Genomic DNA, 21,780 nt, shown 5'->3' with positions numbered 1-21,780 from the left:
CCAAACAGCTAAATAGTGTTCTCACCTTTCCCATTAGCGAAGTTCCCCAGGGCAGTATAGTTCAGTCCCTCTGTGCCCAGAAGTAGAGGTGTTTTATATTCACACTTACCCCAGGAAGTAGTTACTGCTTCTCTTTCAGAAACATTGGAACAGAGGTGAGTTACTCAAGACCTCTTTGCTACCTGGGTCATTGTGAGACCTGGTCTGTGCTCAGAGCCTCCAATGGCATCTTCTGACAGAAGATGAAAGTCACAATGTTCATATCCTTCTTAGGACAGAAATGTAAGTTCCCAGTTGCACATCCTTCTAAAACTTAAGTGGGTCATGTTATCTCGTGGGGACAGATGGTTATGACTTTAAATAGTCAGAAAATCTAGTTAGACAGATGTTTCGCTGATGACAAGACGTATAAACATGGCCCTAATGACTGCATTTGCTGAAAGTTGCTGGCCGCTCATGTCAGAACTGTTGCTTTTACTGTCACTCTTTTGGAGATATATATATATATCCATCAAGCATGAAGAGAATTGGCATTTAAAATGTGTTTACTCTTCACCACAAAGACAAATAGAACCTTTCACTCACAAGTGAATGAAAAGTTCATTTTGGTGTGGGAAATCACAAATGAAGAGCAGGGGATTGAGAAACCCTTGGGAGTTCAGTCTCATAAAGTCCAGTGAGGAAGTATAAGAGATTTCCTTGCCAAGGACCCTACAACCACATAAAAGCGATGACTGGACTGCTATGAAATCTTGAGTGTTCTACCCAGTGGACTTCAGAAAACCCGTTCACGGGCTGCGCTCATTCTCAGGACCAAAGCATCGTTCCTGTCACCTTGCTGGCCTAGTGTTCCGATGCAGCCCCCTCAATCTTCCAGCACTTTCCTTCATCCCCACACCTCATATGCCCTGTCATAATCGAACTTGGAAGATGGCAACTTTTTACTCCTGTTTTGGCTTTACTGGCCCAGTTCTCTTCCTCATCGCTCAGTTTAACATCATTTAAAATTGCTTTGAACTGGTCCCTGTGGGGTAAACTCTCCACTGGGGCTCAACTTGAGGACGTTCACGGCCTCCACGGCCTCCAGAGTCCCCCTTCTGGTTGACCTTTTGAGGGTTGATCTGAATGTTCCCTGCATCACATTGCTAACAGTGTCTTATCCATATGTGATAGAGGCTGGAGGGTGGGGGAGGAGAGAGCAGGGCGTCTAGGCCTACAGTGGAAGAAAATATATTTAATTAGAAATTGGCCCTCATCAGGATGCCTTTCAGGAAATGTGCACTTTACACTTGCCTTCCCAGAGCTTCACAAGAGTTAATTAGAAGCAACTACACTCACCAGTGAAACCAACATGTCTGGTTGGATTGTTTGTAGCTTCCAAACATGAAAGATTTGAATCTCAGCTATTTTTTTTATAATTTATTCATTATATATCCTGACTGAAGCACTCTCCCTCAACTCCTCCTAGTCCCTTCTTCCCTTCCCCTAGTCCACTGAAAGGGGGAGTTCTCCTCCTCTGCCATGTGCCCATAGCTTATCAAGTCTCATCAGAACTGCCTGGATCCTCTTCCTCTGTGGCCTGGCAAGGCTGGGCATCACCAGGGGCAAGTGATCAAAGAGGAGGTAACCAAGTTCATGACAGAGGCAGCCCCTGCTCCTCTCACTTGGGGACCCACATGGAGACTGAGCTGCCAATCAGTTACATCTGAGCAGGGTGTTTGGGTTCTCTCCATGCATGGTCCTTGGTTGGTGCATCAGTCAATTCAGAACCCCCTGGGCTCAGATTTTTTAGCTTTGTTGGTCTCCTTGTGAGACTCCTGTCCCCTCCGTGTCCTTCTAACTCCCATTCTTCCGTAAGACTACCTGTGATCTGCCAAAAGTTTGGCTGTAAGTCTCAGCATCTACTTTGATCTCCTGTTGGGTGGAGGCTTTCAGAGGACCCTCTATAGTAGGCTCCCATCCTGTTTCCTCTCTTCTGCCACTTCTATCCTTTTTGGATGAGATTTAAGCATCCTCCCCAGCTAAACCATTCCTGGGCATATACCCAAAAGATGCCTCACTATTCAACAAGGACATTTGCTCAACTATGTTCACAGCAGCTTTATTTGTAATAGCCAGAATCTGGAAACAAACTAGATGTCCCTCAACAGAGGAATGGATACAGAAAGTGTGGCACATTTACACAGTGGAATACTACTCAGCATTAAAAACAAGGAAGTCATGAAACTTGCAGGCAAATGGATGGAACTAGAAAAGATCATCCTGAGTGAAGTAACCCAGAAACAAAAAGACACACATGGTATACACCCACTTATAAGCAGATTATTAGCCATATACTACAGGATAGTCATACTAAAATCCACAGACCAAAAGAAGCTAAACAACAAGGAGTCTGAGCTATTTCAAAGGCAGAGATTTCTGTCTCCTGCCCCTACAGAACCTGAGCAGCCTCAAAGGAAAAAGACATGGAGTAGAGGGCAGCTGGGTCAGTGCTCCTCCAACTTCTGCTCTTTCCCAGATGACCACAAAGTCGCTAGCTCGGTCTCCCTTCTGTTCCCCCAAGTCCTGGCTCAGCACCACATCCCTCAGTCAGGCTGAGGCCAAGCCATGCTAGCACTCTTCCGGATGCCATTTTATCAGTCCTAACTCCCTGTGTTGGGAGGGCCAGGCCACCACAGCCTTGTTCCTCCTTCAGCGGGCCGGCCACAGTGGTGGCTGCTTGTCCCTCATAAACCTGGCCCTTCCCTCTTTCCATGTAAGGGGTTGTAACTACATTGCTGTTCGTTCATATACGAAAGTTTTCACAGGCTTGGTCTGTGTCTTATTCATGTCTGTAACCTCCTGACCCCAGAGTTATCTATCCAAAGCCAGGGTTCAGAAGCGTTTGCTGAACAATCTTCCACTCTCCCAGGCCATACACAGAAGGGAGGGGTGACAGCCGTACCTCCCACTACCAAGGAAAAGAGAGACGGAATGAACAAAAAAGAAAAAGCGGAAAAAAAAAAGGCAAAACCCAGGAGGGTAGAACAGTGGCATTCAGTGTGGCTGAGAAGTCTCAGATACTGAATCTCTGGTCTAGAAAGTGATGAGTCCTGCCAATAAGGCGGCTTTCTCTTCCGCGTTATGCTTCTTTTCCCATCAGCCTGTTTTAATAGTGCCCTCTACAGGCCATTTTTCAAAACTGCAGCATTTGCCTCCTTTACACTCATCCGTTGGCTTTAGGGATTGTCGCTGAATAAATAACTGATTTCTAGATTTACCTGAATACAGTTACGTCAAAAAGATGCAGCCACTTTTGATGAGAACTGATAGACTAAGATCAGAAAGAAGAGGAGAACCTCCCCTATCAGTGGACTTGGGGAGTGGCATGCATGCAGAAAGGGGAGGGAGGGTGGGATCGGCAGGGGAGGAGGGAGGGGCTTATGGGGGGGGGATACAAAATGAATAAAGTGTAATTAATTAAAAAAAAAAGATGCTTTCTTCCTGGCATCCCGTCAGAACTCCTCCCCATGTACTGTGGCTTATGCTAAGCCACCACCATGTAACAGGATCAAGAACCGTTATGTTAGTATGGACCGCTGGGTGTATTGTGGATGACTGAGGCAATGATCAGGTACCTTTGCCCAAACCGCAAAGTACACAGAGTTGTCCCAGCCAGGCTTCGCCTAGCTCACGATGGGGCACCAAGAGCTGTTTTGTTCTTCCTGCCTTCCATCCTGCTCTGCCTGCCTCTGCCCTTTCCCCCCGACTTCTTTGCTCCTTCTCCTATCTCTTAAACACAGTCAGAATCCCACCACGTCTGAGTCGCTACACATCTCACCACGCTTTTGTTCATAAGCAAATCCCCTCCAGCCTATGCCTCCCGATACCCTTTCTGTCCCCACACTTACGCCGTATATTCTATACCCAGAGTAGGTTCATCTCTTTCAAAAAGTAGGTTCATTACTTTCAAGTTTGAACCTGGATGAAGGATGAAAGGCAGACCAGACCCAGGGGGATCAGTAGGTCCACCTTTCCAATAAAAGATAGATAAGCCCACGTCTGTAGCCATGCGGCCTCTGTTGCAACTCCTCGCTTCTGCTCCGACAGTACCTCGGACAACAGAAAGGGAATAGACAGTGGTTATGTCCTGGTAAATGTACCTGGAGAAAGAACTGACCCCTGTTTTGGCCCCCTGGTCCTAATTTTCCAACCCTTGGGGTAAGCTATTGCGAGGCCATGATGAAAATGCAGAGACCATGGTCATGTGACCAAGCTCAGGCAAGGGGGACCTGAGATCCAACCCACACTTAGCCCTCCCCCTCCCCGCCACAGGAGCACCTGTCACCCAAAGGTCCTGCTTTCTCTCGGGCTGTGTTCTGGCAGAATGAGCACCTCTCCTAATTCATGTAACACTAACACCGTAACACCAAAACTTACACATTCCTATAGGAGCTCAGGGCTCCTCCAGCCCCTTGAGAATATGTTACTAGACCCCAGTGGATGCCTGAAACCAGGCATAGAACCACGCACTGTGATTTTTCAATACATACATACATACTTCTGATAAAGTTTAATTTATGGGCACATAAGATCAATAGCCACAAACAACAAAACAATAATTATAACATCATGGTAGGCTAAAAGTTACTGAATGCTCTCTCTCCTTCTCTCTCTCTCTCTCTCTCTCTCTCTCTCTCTCTCTCTCAACACTCAACATACTGTATTCTTTTTGGTCGTGTGAGATGCTGTGGGTATCTACCGTGCTCTGGGGTTGTAGCTTCTGCTCTGTCAAGCATGAGAGTAAAATTAGCATGAACTCATCTTCCCCTCTTCACGATCCCACGAGACAGAAGATGGCAGCTTACTATATAGAGTGTAGACACCTCAGCTTATGATTTTTCTCCCTTTCCGATCAAGTCAAGGAGTTTTGCTTTGACTTTAACGGCAGCGCTTCCTAGCTGATTCACTGTGTCACTTCTAAATCGGCAGCATGATTTTTCATTCACTCTGGGACCATTGTTTAAGAATGACAAGAGAGCCAGGTGTGGTGGTGCTCACCTTTAACCCCAGCACTCGGGGAGGCGGAGGCAGGAGAATCACTGTGAGTTCAAGACCAGCCTGGTCTACAGAGTGAATCCAAGATAGCCAAGTCTACACAGAGAAACCCTGTCTCTAAAAAGGAACAAAGAGGTAAGCATTACTTGGATATAGCCAGGACCGTGCAACCACAGTCAAGGTCATGAGCAAGAACATCACTGCATGACTAATGGGTGGGTAGTGAATACACATGGACACACTGGATGAAAAGACAATTTGCACCCAAGTGGGATGGAGCAGGGGGGGCCCTAGATTTCTTCATGCTATTCCAATGGCATAAAATTTAAATGTTATGGATTTTCTTTTGACTAGCTTTGGATCGTGGTTTATCACAGATTAACTGAAACCATGTAAATCTCTAACACACATGAAGGAGAGAGCTGTTTCAGGGAGTATAGGTACACAGCCGGTCTGTTTCGTGTTAGCAGATGTGTAGCTTGTTGTATTATCCTTACGTTAGGCACACATGTGTCTGTCATATTTATCATATCATATATGTACATGCTTGGTATATGCATGTGAAGAAAATCGGACTCATTGGAAGGCATGAGCCTGAACAGTTGTAGAGACTGACAAATCCCAAGGTCTGCAATGGGAGCTTGCAAGCTAGAGCCAGGGGAGCTGGCAGCGGAAAAGGAGAGTTGAGGCTTCAAGTGCAGGACAGATGTCAGTGTGCTCAAGACGCAGGGGGTGCTGCTCCGCATCTGGAGGCAGTCCTGACATTTTCCCTCTTCCTCTTGGGCTCATCAGCTTCTTTGGTGCCACTAATGGATGTTAGTGGTTGTTACCAAAACTACCACTTAAGGAGGGAAATCTGCCCTGGCTCGGTCTACCCACTCAAATGTTTACCTCCTCCAGAAACAGCCTCACAGATACACCAGAATAATGTTTGATCAAACAGCTGGGCACCTCTGTCCAGACAACACCCGATACCCGAAGCTAACTCTCCCAATTTGGTTTACAAACAGGTGTCCTGCCCTAACAGTTGTGGCTCATCCTCAAAAGCAGGTTCTGTGTCTGTGTCAGGGTCCAGCACTCCATAGACACAGCAGTGGCCAGAGACTAAACGAGAACACATCACGGTTAGAACCATTTGCTCATTCATTCTCTCAGGCCAATGAAGGGACTGCCAAAACAGGTTTGGTTTACGTTCTGCTTAAACATGGTCCGCGTCCATGGGAGGGGAATGTCTTGGACTTTCTTGGCTCGTGGTCAAGGCCAACCTTTGATCTACCTGATGGTCACTGAGAGCAGTAGAGAGCTGCATGGCTCAAGCATAAGTACAGTGGCTTGTTCCCCGGGGACTGGGAGCGGCCAATAGGAACAATCCAATGGAGATGTCCACCAGGTAGTTATTCCACGAAAGAAGAATCCTCCGAAAACTAAGTCTACTTGGTTAGAGGTCTACCAGGTAGTGTTAGAGTTTGTCTAGGAAGCATCCTCCCCTGAAAAGACTCATGTGTTGAGAACTGAGAGTTACTTTGGAAGGTTCTGGAACATTGAGGGGGAGGGACCCAGCCTCGAGAAGTGGCTCACTGAGAGGCAGATTGGGGTGGGGGGAGCACATTGTCCTTGGTCCTTCGGCCTCCTCTCTCTGCTTGCTATGCACCACAAGGTAAGAGTCTCCTCTACCACCCGCTCCCGAGCACCATGGTGTTCTGCCCAAGTATACAGGGCCCAGTGCCTGTGGCCTGAGACCTCTGAAATCAGGAGACTGAGTAAATCCTTCCTTGCCTTGTTTATGTTGAGTGCTTATAACAGTGTATGACATAGCCATCCTTTTCTTTCCTCAGCCAGGATCTTACTGCACAGCTCGGGATAGCCTCGAACTCCCGATGCCCCTGTAGGGTCAAAAGCAGGTACCACCATGTCTGACCTTGGTTAGGGGGTCTCGTTGCTGATGACTGCCAAAACTGTACCTCTACACAGTTTGCCTTATCTAAAAATTGTGAATTAAGCCAACCATCCTCAACTTAGAACGGTAGAACATCCAAAGGAAAATAAAAATTTTAGAAGGAAAATTTAGGCATCATCTTTCCAGTTTTAACGTTAGAATCTTCTTCTCAAATAAAATCTTACATAAAGCGCCGGTGTGTGCAAGTAAAAGAGCTCGCTGCTCTAGTACAACTGCGGAAAGAAAGACCAACACGGACACTTATTCACCCCTCCCCAGAGGTGGCTGCTACATCATCTCCGGGGACCCCGAAAGCCGGAGAACTCAACACCTTGAAGGTGACTACTGAAGCACAAGGAAATGAAATAAATTAGATAATAACATCTTCTACCATCTTTTGCTGGCATGAAGAGCACTTTCCAGTTGCCCCACTGTTAACTTTTTAATATTCATATATGTAATATTTTACAGAGTATAATCTAGAACCTTAAGACTTATTGTACCATTTGCATTTGACATTCCATTGCATCTAAGCAGACAGTGAGGAGAGTAAATAAACACACACAAAGAAAACTGCTGTAAACATTTGTTCCCGTCTGAATAGAATTACACACCAGATGTACAGTGAAAGATTCGGGTGACTTCTCAGTTATTTGTTGGTATTGAGGTATATTTGCAAACCATGAAACACATACTTTTTAAATAAATGGTTTGCTCTGATTTGATAAACCCATAACCAATAACTCGATCAAACTCTCTGTCTATTGTCCCAGAAGCTTCTCATTACTCATTCAGATAAAGTAGCTAGAGATTGGGTATCTGTCACCGTGCTTAATTTTCAACTCTGGAATTTTGTATAAGGGAGCTCACGCTGTAGTTTGTGTCGGGCTTCTTCGCTTAGTAGAATTCCTCCACATGACATCACATTTTAGTGCTTTGTTCCTGCTTATGCCTGAGTAGTGTTCTCCTGTATGAATGAATGTGCCATGCTTTATCCCTTCTCCCGTGGTGGGCAGCTGAGTTATTTCTAACATTTGGCTAGTATGAAAAGTCTATTAGGAAGATTCTTATCTAGGACATTTTTGGACATATATTTCCATTTCTCTAGTTAAGTACCAAATGCAGATTTTATGAGTGGGCAGAGAAATATATATCTTTTAAACTCTATATATGTATATATGCATATAGAAATACATACACATGTATATATGTATTATGTATGTATGTAGGCCAACGCTTTTCCAAGATAGGTGTTCTTTTTGCACTGTGATTGTTCCAGCTCATTCTCAGCCTTTGACATTCTTGGTTCTCCATATCTCCACCATCCTCACTGGTGGGCAGGTTGCGGTAGCTTACTATGGCTTCAGCTGACATCTCCCTCTGAGTAGTGAGACAAAATGCCTTTTCACATCCTTGTCAGCCATTCATCCATTTGTGAAATGCCCAGCTTTCTGCCCTTTCAAATACTGCATCACTGATCTTTGGTATTACTGACTCACGGGAATTCCTCATCCATCCCAGATACAAGTTCTTTGTTTGATCTAAATCTGGCAAATATTTCTTCCAGTTTTCAATGTTTTATTGAAAATATGTTTTAATGAGCAGTTTTCAATTTGTGGACTTTTTTTCTTTTATAGCTACTGTTTTTAGTAGCTACTGCTTTCTCCTCACTAAATCATGAAAGAATTTATTTAAGTTTTCTTCTAGAAGATTTGTACTTAGAGTGTGTGTATTTATATCTGTGCCTTGAATTGTGTACGTATGCATATATGTGTATATGCCTATATGTATGCATATATATATTGGAATTAAAATTTACCTTTGGTTTTACAGTTGTTCCCACATACATCCATTGAGAATTTTTTTTCAGTTAGGCATCTTAGTTGAAACTGATTTTTCTATATACATGTGTGAGCATCCACGTGCACCTGAGTCTTGCCTTTGGTGTTTCTTATTTTATCTCCTTGTTCTCTTTCTCTTTCCTCTCATCAGTAATGCTACCTTGATTAAGCCTGAACTCAGTAAAAGTTCAAAAATAAAGTTCTTCAACTTTATTTTTTTTTTTTCTATTTCAAAAATGTTTTGGCCCTGCCAAGTCCTTTGAATTTCTGTATGGACTGTAGAATCAACTTAATAATTTCTACAAAACAGATACCAAAGTTACTCATTTGGGGTCTGTTTGATCTCTAAGACTGAGAAGAACCATCAGGCTAACAGCGTCAAGTCTCCCGGTCGCTGAACATGGTAACCCTCCTCACTGCAGACTTAGTTACTCCTTTCAGTGGTATTTTATAGTTTTCAGAATGTAACCAGTGTTACATTCCGCATTAAATTTACCTAAATCTTTCATGTCTTGGATACTATCACAAATAATACTTTTGTTGTTGCATTTTTCAGATACTTCTTTCTGAGGATTATCTTCCTAAAAATCTTCTTCTCTGTAGGGTTCATGGGTTGTTTACATCTTATGTATAACTTTGTAAGGTACATTGTTTTATATATATACACACACACACACACACACACACAAACACACAGATATTTTCCCATAGCCATCCTATTGGGTACAAAGTAGAATCTCATTGTTGTTTTGATTTTCATTCTTCAGATGGCATTGAGCTTACGGCTCACTTGTTTGTGTCTTCTTAGAGAAATAGCCATTTGGCCTTATTACACTTTTAATGGTCATGGAACTCAATAGTGACGTGCCTTTCCACATCCCTGAGATCAGTGATGTGTCCTGTCTCTTTTTCTCTTAATTAGAAAAAAAAATCTTCAATTTTATTGATCTTTTAAAAAAGTATTAGTTTTGGGCTTAAATGATATTTTCCTATTAGTCAATTTTCCATTTCATTTTTACTCTTTTTCAAAACCATTTCCTGTTTTCCACTTACTCTAATTTTTTTCATCAGACCATTTAAATCAATAACCTGAATTTTCAACTCAGGAAACTCACTCTTTGTAGCCTGTGATCAACCTGTTCAAGAATCACACAGAGGCAGAAAAAGCTTTGGATGCCTTAATTGTGTTTACTGACTTCCCTGTGTTCCTACTGATTTTTTTCCCCCTAGAACTATCAAATGATTTTTAAAACTATACATAAACATAACTTTGATTCTATTTCCACAAAACTTGAAGAGGACGTACCTTAAAATAAAACCTGAGATTCAGAAGGGTTAAGTCAGTTATTAGCCTGAAATTAACCTAGAGTTGAAAGTTATGCCAACTCTACGTGCAGATAGGAAGCAATTGGAGTATTCAGTCGTAGCCACACTTCGATCAAATGGATTTAGGGAGAAGAATAGATTTTTGCTTATTTGTTAAGCACCTGGATTTTTGTGGTCTAACCTTGGCTGATACGGCTGAGCTCTGGCGTGTCTGTACACTGACGTCTGAAACTTCTGTTGGTGAACAGCTGTCACAGACAACTGGAAAAACGGCAGAGCCAAGGTTTATAGAAGCATGGCCTCAGAGACAGCGCTTTCAAGAACTAAGCTGGAAGACAGTACTTGGTTTAGATTGTTGTTGCTGTTTCTTAAAACTGCACAGAATCCTATAGCGCAAACACCTGTTTATCATGCTCGCTCTTAGCACACATTTCCACTCTGGTTCTATAACCCTGAGTCTGGCTGTCGTGAAGTTTCTGAGGAAGTAAATTCCGGCAGGCTGGAAGTAGGAATCCAAGGCTATGCACACTTAAATTTTTATAGACGCTGTCAAAGTGCTGTCCATAAACTTTGTTCCATGCAGAGCCCCACAGGCAATTTGAAAACTGTGTTCCCACAACTTACCCAGCCCAGAACCATCAAACTTTCCATGCTTAGCCCAGCAGGCAGGTGAAAAATGTGGGTTTGGTTTCCATCCTTCTTGGCGATACAAAGCCTTCCAGCTCTTCACAAGTTTCAGACTCATTTGTATTTCTGGCCTATTCCTTATTGACTCCAGAAAACTTTTTTTGTTAATAGCAGGTTTTGCTGCTCAGATTTTTACTTTATTTTATGTTGTCAAATGTATCTTCCATTATGGATTCTGGCCTTTGAGTTAGGTAAGAGGTGTATTTTCTATTCTGTAATTGTATAAAGAAATTCTTCTGGTGTTTTGGTCTCTACTCTCGTGGTGTAATATTTCCACTTAAGTCGTTAATTCATCCGACATTTATGCTGACATAGGTATGAGAGAAAGACCTGAAACTTTGCTTTTGCAGTTGATTTTCTTCTTGAGAACAATTCCTCTTTTTCCTGCAAATATGCAACGTCATCTCTATCAATTATTAACATACACAACTTCTGGTCCGCATTCTGTTGTTCTGTCTCTTCCGCACTAACCGAAGAATTCATTTTAATCACCCTAAGGGTAAAATGTGTCTAATGCTTGCTATTATTTGTATTCTGATTCCTATTTCTTGTTTGATTTCTCTTCTAATTGAACTTTAGACTTTTTCTCCATGAAAGAGTGAGGTTCAGATTTGGGGGCAACTGAAAACCTATACATCAAAGAGAATTGAATCTTTGAAATGCTAAGCCTAGGAAGAATGCCTTTAAAAGTCCTGATGACCCTGGATGGCATTTTAAAGTTTCGTTTACATAGATCATAAATGTGTCTCACTATAGATACTCCTACTAGTTTACTTAATGGTCTTGTCTCCTGTCACATTTCTTAACTAGTTACAACTTACAAATGTTTTGGCTTCCTATTTTTTTGCAGGAACTATTCTTAGCCTACAAATTGAACATGTCACGATTATAGCATTCTGGGTATGTGCAATCATAGATCGCCTAATCTGATCACCCTGCCTCCAGCCCAACTCTAATTGGTTCTTCCATGCTTGTTTTGATTTGCCTTCAGAATGACAGTCCATAAAAGATTTTTTTTTAATTATCTTATTCTCTGACGTTTCTCAACACCAAATTCTAACCAAGCATCTGCCATGTCCAAACACCAGGATGCAGCAAACCCCACTGTCATTCAGGACTCCGCTCAAATCTACCTTCTTCTGGAGTCTTTTTCTCAAACAGAAGTTGGTTTGTCTGATTTGATGGGGTCTCGTGTAGCCTAGACTGGCCTTTAACCCACATGGTAGCTGAGGATGACCTTGAAGTCCGTCGCCCCAGTGCTGGGATCGAAGGTGTGCCACCACCACACCTGAGTTCATTTGGTGCTAGGGAGCCACCGAGCTGCAGCCCCAGCCCCAGAAGTGGGTTTTGCCATCTCTGAACCTCGAAGCGTCTTGCCCCCGTCACTCTCTACTTGTTAGCCTGTCTCACAGCTATTTGTATATTCTGCTTTTGTGCATTGGGCTTTTCACGGTCCCCTGAAATTCTCAAAGCTTGAAGAAGGCAGACTGTTCCACCTTGTCCACAACAAATGCTCTGCGTGGTGCTGCTTAACCAACTGTTAACTAACTAATTAATGTTAATGTCTGTTAAAACATTCTCAGATAAACTACAGGCGGGTGTAAGCATCTACTCAAATGGAACATGCATTTTTGTATAGAGCCCTTTATCCGTAAGCAATAAATGTAAATCCAGTGAATACGATACCATGCCCACGTATCGGTATGTTCAGCACTAACGAAAAGGTGCTGTGTCATTTACCTAGAAACAGCTATTAAGGAAATAAGAAAAGGAACCCACCTCAGCTCTCTTAATCCAGATGGACTGCAAGAAATTGAGTCACTTCATGCCTTTTAATTTAACTTCAAAATCTTTTTTTCTCTGAAAACGCCTCTTTCAGCAAGAATAACAGAGCAAGCCACCTCGGTATCAGAGGTTCGATTCTTCATAATGTGCAACTGGTTTTAACTCATATTGGTTAAAAATATTCGTTGTGCATCTCCACTGCAGTGATACTTGTACACAAGTGAGTTTTCATGTGAGTATTGATCATATGGATATCCCCCCGTGTCCCTACCCCTGCTTTCTCATTAGTTTCCTTCATTCCCTACATAGTTTCACTTCTACTTCCTGTCACGTATACATACGTGATTTTATGTAACTATAGGAGATCTAGAAGGTAGGAGGAGCTGAAAACACAGCTCAGTGCTTAAGAGCTCTTCATGCTCTGGCAGGAGGCTGGAGTTCCCAGCACCCACGTCAGATGGCTCACAGCTGTCTGTAACTCCAAGCAGGTGCCCTCTTCTGTCCTCCATGAGTATTGATGAATTGCACACACACACACACACACACACACACACACACACACACACACACACACAGAGAGAGAGAGAGAGAGAGAGAGACAGAGACAGAGAGAGACAGAGACAGAGAGAGACAGACAGACAGACAGAGAGAGAGAAGAAATACAGATAAAATAAATCTTTAAAATGTATCTGGAAACCACAAATGAGAGAGAACATGTTAGTCTTTCAGAGCCTGGCTTAATTTGCTTAATATGCTCATCTCTGGCCACTTCTTAAGTTAGCTTCTCCATATATAAAGTCAGGGTCCCCTCTGCTTCACCCCCTCACATCAAAGATTTACGCACACACACTTGAAAGTCTGTAACAAAATGCCTAAATTAGAGCTGGGTTATTCCAGAGGAGCCTGTCATGAGCTGCCGCCAGCCCCCTACCAATCCCTGAGCAACATGAATGAAGAGGGTTCACTGGCATATGGAGGTGGGGACATGGGTACCAGGCCTCCTTATCCCATGCACTATAAGATTTTCTAGGCCCAAAATCAGAGTTTTCCAACCCAGAGCCCTGACTTGAGAGCTAGCACACTGGTCAGTTGGGTTTTTTTGGCTCTCGGTGTCCCCACACTGAATAACTGAATGGCAGGTAAGTGGACAGACGGACACTCTGTCTTGTCAGGCCATGACCCCTGAACAAACTTCCATCTGGCCTCTTGTAATCCTTCAGCATGCCCAGGGTTGGTAGTATGCATATTTGCACTTGGCTTAGGAAAGCTCTCTAGCCTAGTCCTCACGCGATCTTGTGAACTTTAGGCTGCTCACTTGATAAATATGATTTTATTATTAATTCATGTGTCTGAAAGAACACACGCGTTGAAAGCCCCAGCAAAGCCTTTTAAGCTATATGCTCTTTCCAGGAGGTTATTTCTTTCATGCCCAAGACAAAAAAAGGCACTCATAAAGATGGCAGCAGACCGTCCTCTCAAATCTCCAGCCAAAACCCCTGGAGGAGAGAATCCATGCTCTCAGAACACCCGTGTCTCCATTCCACAGTCACTCGCAGTTCTGTTATCAGAGTGAAGTCAGAAAATGGCTGTCACCGGAGAGATGCGTTTTCAGGAGGGCAGCTGCCCATTCCTCCCAATCTTTCTTCCAAGACATTTTCTACCCTCCTTCCTCTCACTCCCCCTTCACCAACATCTTTATAACTTAAATCTTTAGGATGCCCTGCAGCTGTTCAATGCTTTGGGAGGGCAGCTCATCTCTCTGGCCTCTTCATCCCACTGTCTCTGCTCCTCAGCCATGTGAGTCATCAATTATTGATGACGACTTCCACACCTTCCCTGTCCCAGTGTCCCCAAGCTCTTGTGCGCACCCAAGCTCAGCCAGGTACAGAATCTAGTAGAGGTCAGGGGTGGCTGCTCCAAGGCTGCCAGGCATTTTCTGGCAAGCTAGCAGAGGGAAGGCCTGGCATCATAGAAACGTAAGTAGTGGCAGTGGCCAAAGTGATGGTAGAGAGGGTTTATGTCTCTCCTCTATGCTCTAGCAAACAAAAATCTCTTCTTTTGAAGATACCTCCTGGGTATACAGTACGGAGTTCTGTCCTGGAATGTGCCAACTCCCAGGGTCCTCCTCTCTCTTTCGCCCCATATCAGCTCCTCGTTCATTTCGGTGATTTTCTTCATTTTCTGTTAGGAATGCTGATGTATGTCCGTAGCTTAGCTCCTGGGGACAAGCAACGGGAAAGACAAACGACTCTCTCTCTCTAGTCTCCTACTTCTTCCTTAGCCACGTCTTGGCACCACAGAGTTGGCTGCCCTTTCTGGAGGCAGGCCCCACCTTCAGGGTGTGCAGGGCAGGCAGGAGTCATACTACAGCATCCTGCCTCTTCCCCGGGTTGCTCCGCCCACATCCCACCATCCCACCTCAAAGCCTCAGCTGCTGCTGGGGGAAGGGTAACAAGAACAGACCCTCCCCCCCGCCCCCCCCCCCCCCCCCCCCGCCATGGCTCTCACCGTGATGTTTCCCCTAAAGGTCAGATGTTCTATTTGAGGATTTGTAACTCTCAGATCCCAGGAGCTTGTTGGAGAACGATCACCAGGCACCTCCTTTTCGGTTCCTTGAGGTTCCAACAGGCATCCTTCCGGAGATAGCGCCTGCCATGTCTCAATCACCCAGCACACTTAAGAGTTTCCCTACACCGGTGGTTTCTGACCTCCTGAGTGCTGCGACCCTTTAATGCAGTTCCTCATGTTGTTGTGACCTCCAACACAAAATCGTTTTCATTGCTACCTCATGACTTTAAGATCGACAGTTTGTGAACTGTAATGTAAGTATCTGATATGCAGGGTTTCTGGTATAGGACCTCAAAGAGGTCACTATCCACCGGTTGAGAACCACTGACCTGGAGAGTAAGGAAGTAGCTTGTGCGGAGAGAAGTCCTTTCGGTGCTAGCCTCCCACAGCGCACAATGCACCTCGTGCTTTCTGGACCCCACACAAAATCCTATCACAAAATGGCCAGCCCTTTGCTACACACACACACACACACACACACACACACACACACACACACACACACACAAAAGCATTCTAATGAAAGTAAAACAGGCAAAGCGCCTCGTGAACAACCAGTTCTGCCGATTTTGAATCTTCAAAGGCCTGTAATAACCTCCATCATGCCCCGTGTGATTCTTATCACACAGCCACAGACGCTTACATTTTTTAAATAATTCACCAGCAAGAACCAACGTCAGAAGCAAATGCTAATAAGATTTGGCCTGGGAGAGTAACATGGCCAGATTGTTAATGTTTAATGCACGAACATCAAAGTGGGGTAATCCTGCCATTCACGGTCAAGAGAGCCCCCTTTTCTTAAAGCAGAGAACAGTATTGTCACTATTCTATTTTTATATCAAATTAGTCCAGCATAAACTTACTATAGCTAAGCCCAGGGCAGATATTTCCTGTGGTTTGTATCAGTCCTTTTTTTGTTTCTATGATGATGACAAAAAGCATCACTGGGATTCAGAACATCTTCAAAGCGCTCCACTCATGATCATTTAACTAGGTCCACTGCTGGGCTTTGTAACAATCCCTGAAATACAGTTAATTTGCATGCGAAACTCTGACTTGATCTTAGAGCAGTGACACGCCAGAGTTGTCACTTCTGATGAGAAGAGGAAGAATGACCTTCAGTGAGTGCTGCAGTAGGAAACCGAAGACTCCTCCTCCTGGCTCCCTGGCCAAACAGAGGTCAGGGTCAATTTCTTCATATACTTGAGGCAGCAGCCTGAGGCAGCCCTAACCCCAGACTTCAGCCCTAGGAGTTCTAGCAGCTGAAAAAGCAGCAGTTATTTCTGGGTGACACGGATGCCCACAGAAGGGTCTTAACCCTGGCAGCCTGAAGTCTTAAGGTTGGCTCTGCCGACACGATGCACAGCTGCTCTCTGAGGAGCTTCTGACTTGCGCGTCTACACAAGCACAGAGTTTCTCAGTTTGGCTCATAAGTTTTTAGTTTGTTCATTTTGGAGTGTTTCGTCATCGTGGTTTTTGACTTCCAACTCTTTTGCCCAATAGACACTGTTTCAGAGCTTTGAGATAAATATACCCACCGAAGCTGTAGGGCAGCCTTTCTAATGCTCAACCTTCCTAACGCTATGACCCTTTAATACAGTTCTTCACTTCGAACTGTGATTTTGCTACTGTTGTGAATCATGATATAAATATATGATATATAAAATATATGATATGGGATCCCCAAAACAGTTGAGAACCACTGCTCCAGACCCAGTTTTTATGAGGCCTTCCTTAGCACACATCATTCCACCAAGGAACATCCTTGCCACTAATAGCCTTTGACTTTGAAGAGTACTGTTGAGGAGCTTAATATCTCAGCTTTCCAGACACAGGGCTGAGTGGTCCCATCTAAAGCAAACTCACTCGAGTTAATAGAGGATGGCCTTGCAGCTAGAATGACCTTGGAACTGTGTGAAGTTGGGCTGAGACTTTAGCTCTGCCACTTGCTTGCCAGGTAGACTCTATCTGAGCATCCTTCATCAGTTTCTTCACTTGGAGTTAACATCACATCATCTTCCTCCTGGGGCAGGTGATGGTTGAAAATGACTCAAATGATATTCTAGAGAGGCTGTCTATCTTGCAAAGCAGTGTGGGCAAATGTAGCAGAAAGGCCTTTGTCCACACTTCATGAAGGACATCAAGGGGGTGGAAGCAGAGAATTAAAGCCGGTGTGGGTCTTCCGAGCCCAGGGCTGAATCAGATGCCCAGGTCAGATGTTCTCAAAGCCACCAGGCTACAGTTCCTGGGCAGTGGTAGTTGGCATCCTGCAGACTGCTTGCTTTTCTCTTTTCCTTTTTCTCCCATCCTCCATAGAGCTGTATGGCCCGGCAGGAAGCTGGCTCTCTCCTCATACCTGCTTCTGTTCACCTCCATGCCCTTTGGGGTGCTTTCCCTCTGAAACCAGAGAGCCAAACAGCAAGGTCAAGAGAGGATAGTTAACGAGCACAAACCTTCCTTCATGCCTGTTTCCCAAGTTCTCTCAAAGACAACATGAGAAAATTAAGACTAGCAATGTCATAATGCATGAGAAGGTTCTAGGCTTGTGTGATATTGTGGGAAGGGAACAAGAGAAGGAACAGAGAAAGTAAACCCAGGCAAGGAAAAATGGACAAAAGAAGAATGAAGGAATTTGAGGGAAATAACAGCCTGCAGTTCCCCCCCTTGATCTAAGCATGGTTGAGGCAGATTTGTTATAAAAATCACTTCAAATCTTTCTTTCCCCAGCTTTGGGCCATTTCCTCTAAATACAGCAACCAAATATTTTCTGTGGGAGCTTCATAGTTAACAAAGGAATTTGTGGCTCATTTTAGTCGGGAGTCCCAATATCTGAATCTCAGTATGCTAAATGTATTTTTCTTTTCAGACTGACTCTGTAGTCACTGTATCTGTTGCAAATGTGCTTTTCACTCCAAAAATAGAAGAAACATTACTCACAGTATGTATATTTGGGTGGAGTGAGGGTGGGTGCTTCTAATAGGAGTTTAGAGGCAGATCGCTGCCTCTGACAGTTCCCTGACTTTCTGCCAGCTGTCAGCTGCTCTCCTGGCTTTTCCTTCATGGTCACAAGATGGCTGCTTTGGCTCCGTACATTACATCCATGCTCAAGAAAAAAGGAAATGTGGTAAGGAGCAATGTTCCCTTTCCCTCCATACATTAGTTCACAGACTTCTGCTTCTGCCTCTTTGGCCAAACCATGGAAGCTCCTAGCTACATGAAACACTCTTAAAATGGGACTTTTCCTTTTTAGCCACTCTGCTGATGTGTAAAGGAAGGTCAAAAAATCCCCAATGGGGGCCAGCATGATGACACAGCAACTGACAGGGACAGAGCCTGGCCTAGCCCTTTTCATCCTAAATGAAGCTATTTTTTCATGTTGGCTACTTTCCATTTAGACAAGCAGTCAGAAATCACCCCACCCTATGAAAGATTGAAAACAGAATCAACTTTCTGTGCTCTGCTGTCAGTTTCCTCAGATGGAACCTTCCTCCAAATTCTATTAAATGGAGGCATCTCTTTCCTTCCCGTGAGCAATTCTATGTGTTTAAAGTGTCAAGGGAGGCATTGTTGTATTCTTGAAAACACCTAGCAGAAACTGTGGAAGGTGTCACCCTGGGCTCTGAGCTCTTCCAGCCTCAAGCTTCCCTTCAGATCTTCAATTCACAGAATCATTGTTTTTTGGAAGGAACTACTTACATATGAAGGTCATATTTGGATGCCCTTAGTAATTTATTAAAGTCACTTTCCAGGAGCAAGCACATCTATAAACATCAGTTTAAGAGATTAGAAACAAAAGCCAGAGTGGAATTTCCCCAAGCCTAGTCACCCCATGTTGCTAGCACGGCAGGGAAGCTGAGCTCATAAATTAGTCCAAGCTAGAAAAATATCAGATCTGGGGGAAGGTAAACTTGTTCCTGTTGGGAGTACTTGAGATGATGTTTGCACCAGCTTATCCTCTTCAGCTGGAGAAGGTTGTACTAAGGAGTTTTTGGTGTGTTTCTCTTAAATGCTCTGTGGAGTAAATTGGAAGTAAAGCACCTGCCCAATGTGTAGTCAGGCCTTGAACTGTTGAATAAATCATGAAATCTGTAGGTGAACTGAAGAATAGCCACCCTGGAGAGAAGTGTAATTCAGTGTTGACAAAATAAATCCCTTTACATTGGGGGGAGGGGAGGGCGCATACCTTTTCACTTTTAATGAGAACGTCAGGTATACCCAAGGTAATTAAGAGTTCTGACAGATTGGGAAGCTGCTGAACATAACAGTGACGTTTATGCACAAGGGGCCAGGTAGATAACTCTATAAAAATCAAAACACTAAATTCTCACCCCTCCCCGTACTGCTGAACTAGCACCACTTGCCAAGATGAAGAACCAAGGCTGTGGAGGTGAGGTCACCAGACTAGGAACACACAGACACATGGCTGAAAAGGAGGAAAGACCATCCATGCTTGTTCAACAAAGTGTGCTCCCTTCCGGCAGTGTCGGAGATCCTGCACACTGGACCACTCGGCACAAATCATCTGCCTTGTCTGCCTCCTGTAGAGAGGTGAGAGACTTCAAATCCCCAGCCTTCCCAGTGGCATGATGGGGCATAGCCCTGAGACCACCCCACCGACCCCCAATCCATCAAATGAATAGACGGGATTCCCCCAGGACTGGGAAAGCCTCATCATGCTCTATTCTTTTCTTTCTTCTTCTTCCACCAGGAAAAGAGGGTGTCTTTGTTTCTCCACACAAAGCAGCCATCACCACATGGCAGCAGGAAGGGTTGGAGGAACACTAAAATAAAGGGAGTCTGTGCGGTTGGTGGCATTAACGCTTACCCTGGCCTTAGGCTTCCTGCTGCTAGGTTCCCTGTACACAGGTAAAGTAATAAGCTCTTGACACAAGTGATCAGTTACTGGTATTTTCTCATTCTGAGGGGCCTGAAGGTGCATGTAGTCCGTGGCTATGCACACACCCATTCATGTGTGTGTGAAAACCGGATGAGGATGCTGGGTGACCTTTTTATTTTCCTATCACTCTCCACCTTGTTGTTTTGAGACAGTCTCTCACTAGAGCTTCCCTTTACTGCTAGGCCAGCTGACTGGATGTCAGGATGTCTCCACCCTCTAATGCTGGGATTACAGCACACACACCAATGCCTGGATTTTCCCAGAGGGAGCTGGGGATTAGAACCCAGGTCCTCATGCTTACACAGCAATCACTCTTACCTACTGAGCTATCTTCCCAGCCTGAATCTCTTTTTTTTTTCTTCTGATAGCCAAGAATATAACCAAATCAGTAAACCCTCATGTCTTAAGAAGCCATCAGTAGTTAGTAGATGGCTCTAGAATTGAAATATGTCTATGTGTAAGGTCGATGTCAATTTAAAAATGAAGAGTGTTGATGCCATTAAAATGAAGCCATTAAAATGCTCATTAGTAGTGACTGAGTAAAATGTGCAGACCAGGGTTTGAGTCCTGGCTGCTACACTTGTTATGTAACCTTGAGCTAGTTGGTTAACCTTGCCAGCGCTCAGTTTCTGGTGTAATAGAAGCTCTGTTTCAAAGAGAACTGGAAGGCATCTGTTCGAGGACTAGGCACCTAATAACTATTCAGTGGCATTACTGATGAACTGGTAACAAATACGGCTGTAACCGGCTTGGAAGAAGTGAAGAAATACTCTAAAGAGAGCCTCTCAATGTGATTATCAGACTGTTGAAATAAAGGAAATTTATTCAGGAATTTCATGCTGGCAAAAGGAAAAGGCTGAGAGACTTGTGCCAGGCAAAAGGTAAACTTATCTCTTAGAAAGAAATTTTATGCAGTTCTAACACCTTGTCAGGAACACCTTATAAGACTGGACCAAATGATGATAAGCCAGGGATGGGCAGGACCACAGCTTGACTAGCACTTTTTATTTATGAATATTCTTAGTTCTTGTGGTGGTTTGAATAGGAATGGCCCCAACGGCTCAGAGATTTGAATTTACAATAGAAAAGCAAGTAACTTTTCTACTGTTGTGATAAAACTCCATGACCAAAGCAACTGTAAATCAGGGTTCTCTAGAGAAATGAACTTACAGAATGACTATAGAGAAAGAAAGGGGGTTTACTAGAATGGCTTACAGGCTGTGGTCCAGCTAATCAAACAATGACTGTCTACCAATGGAAGGTCCAGGAATCCAATAGTTGTTCAGTCCATGAAGCTGGATGTCTCAGCTGGTCTTCAGTTTATGCTGAAATCCTGAAGAAGTAGGCTCTAATGGTATTTTCCCCATCTGTGGTGTTCTGTAATAGCACCAGAACATGGACCAAAACAAGGGTGTTACCATCCTAAGGGTCCATTTTCTATTGCTATCACAGAATACTACAGACTGGAAAATTTATAAAGAAAAGGTTTTTATTCATCTCATAGTTCTGAAGACTGGGAACTGCACGGAGGTGGTGCTGGCATCTGGTAAGAACCTTATGCTACCTCGAACCATGACAGGAACATGAAAAAGCATGGCAGTAAGTTGGAAGGAAGGAGGGAGGGAGGGAAGGAGGGAGGGAGAGAGGGAGGGAGGGAGGAAGGAAGGAAGGAAGGAAGGAAGGAAGGAAGGAAGGAAGGAAGG

At 44.1% G+C, this 21,780-nt stretch overlaps 1 protein-coding gene across 3 annotated transcripts in view; it reads left to right on the top strand.

Annotated features, from left to right (window-relative positions):
* The window catches only part of Rgs6 (regulator of G protein signaling 6), a 420,077-nt gene that overhangs the window by 222,089 nt on the left and 176,208 nt on the right, over positions 1-21,780 (top strand). The gene's annotated exons all lie outside the window — the stretch shown is intronic.

This window comes from Psammomys obesus, unplaced genomic scaffold (genome assembly GCF_907164565.1).
Source record: "Psammomys obesus unplaced genomic scaffold, mPsaObe1.curated_primary_1811, whole genome shotgun sequence".
Taxonomy (NCBI): Eukaryota; Metazoa; Chordata; class Mammalia; order Rodentia; family Muridae; genus Psammomys; species Psammomys obesus.
The sequence above is the reverse complement of the archived record's forward strand: the minus strand, read 5'-3'. Positions and strand labels throughout refer to the sequence as shown.